The following is a 1,804-nucleotide window of genomic DNA, read 5'->3' on the forward strand; positions in this document are numbered from 1 at the left end:
TTAAATTATATTTTACTTATCTTTAATGTCTTACATGATAACTAGTTAACCAAATCAACTAGGTTTCTCCAACGATTTTCTGAAAAACCTCTTGTGTTCTCTCTCTCTCTCTCTCTCTCTCTCTCTCTCTCTCTCTCTCGCTTGAATGCCTCAGCCATGTTTTTTTTTTCTTTTTTTGAGAATGTAGACGGCGTAATAAAGATTGTAGTTTGTTTTGTTTCTTTTTCTCTTTCATTTATTCTAATATGGGTTATGGCTGATACAAAAGGGTTTTATATTGTCTTTCAGGTGTTAAAATTTATGAAGGCCCATCTCACTTAAAAGAGAGATGTAGAACAAAAATTCAATATTTCAATTATTATTGAAGGCATAGGCCCTTCCAATTAATAGACAAGTACATTGACTATATGTTTAGGAATATTTTGAATTGGAGTTGTGTGCATTCATTGATGGTTCTTGAGTTCTTTGGTTGTTTAAGATAAGAAAATCAAATCAATGAGTTTCAGCAATGCTGGTTTTGGTTTTCTTCAGGGCAGATGAGGAACTTGTTGATCAGAAGAAATACCTTGAGGTCTCTTGCAAGCCAACATGTGTGAGGCCTTTACGTGCATATCAGGTTAGCATACTTGTAAAGAGTTCCAGTCCATCTTTCTATTTATTTTGTGTTTATGGTTAACCTGCATTCTTGAGCTTTCCTATTGCTGTAAGCCAGTACCTTACTGGATTGTCTTTGAATTCAAGTACACCACCGAAATGGTCTTAATTTGACCATCAGAACTGTTTTTTTGCTTGAACCCAATGAACTTGCTGGTGGCTGACGATACTTAGCTTGCTGTATTCCAGCTATGCTTTACTACCTTTTCCGCATAACTTTTGGGGTCATTGCAACTAATGCAAGTCTCTGTGGGCACTAGATAATCCAATTTTCTATGATAGCTCTCTAAGAAGTATTCTTACAAATAGCATAGAGCAAGTTTGTAAACCTGGACGCAAAAGGACGACAGTTGAGAAAGTGTGATCTCCATCAATTAAGCAACGAACACAAAGTGGTGTAATAAACATAAGGTACTTGGGCGTTAACATCTATTCTGTCATATACTTCCAAACTGTCTTGATTTAAAATGTAGTGTATGTCCACACCAGTGACATGTATGTGAAGGTCCTTTATATACACCAGTCATAATCATTAAATCTTGGAAGTACATGCTCTTTCAGTTAACATGGTAAGTACAGCATGTACGTCATGTATTATATAATTCTCTACTCTTACATTACAAGCAAGTCCAATGTATCAACTATTTATGGTGCACTTGCTTTTATATCTTGAACATCCATGTTTTATTTCTGCAGGCATGTGTCGAGAGAATTAAAGGAGATGAAAGTGGGCACAGGCATTGTACAGGATGATACTTCGACTACTGGTCTTGTGTAGACAATTGTGTAAGTATGCTTTTGCAGTAGTGTCGGTCCTCAATGCTGGACAGAGTTCATTATGATGATGAGCTAGAATTTCTTTACCAAACTGCAGGTTGCACTGAAGCTTTTCGATAAACTGAAATGATAGGAGAAGAGTTTGATGTACCATAAATCACTTCATTCTCAGCTACTTTAGGTTTGTAGTAGCAGCTTAAAACATTCATGGCTCCTTGCATGTGCTAAACTGACCTTGGCTCGTCTGCCTGCTGGTACATTTTTTCTTCCTAGTTGCAAAACTTATTTGCAGAACTTTTTCAACATAGTTAATAGAAATATTTGCTTCCAGGCAAACCACCCTGCTGAATTCCAAATGGTTCTTATGGGTGTT

General features: G+C 36.5%; 1 pseudogene; it reads left to right on the forward strand.

Moving 5' to 3' along the window:
• The first annotated feature begins 401 nt into the window (after positions 1 to 401).
• On the forward strand, positions 402 to 1,561 carry LOC120110670 (cytochrome b-c1 complex subunit 6-1, mitochondrial-like; annotated as a pseudogene).
• The last annotated feature ends 243 nt before the right edge of the window (positions 1,562 to 1,804 follow it).

The sequence above is a fragment of the Phoenix dactylifera genome, chromosome 1 (assembly GCF_051530095.1).
Source record: "Phoenix dactylifera cultivar Ajwa chromosome 1, Ajwa_hap1_PhDact_Kaust_v1.1, whole genome shotgun sequence".
Taxonomy (NCBI): Eukaryota; Viridiplantae; Streptophyta; class Magnoliopsida; order Arecales; family Arecaceae; genus Phoenix; species Phoenix dactylifera.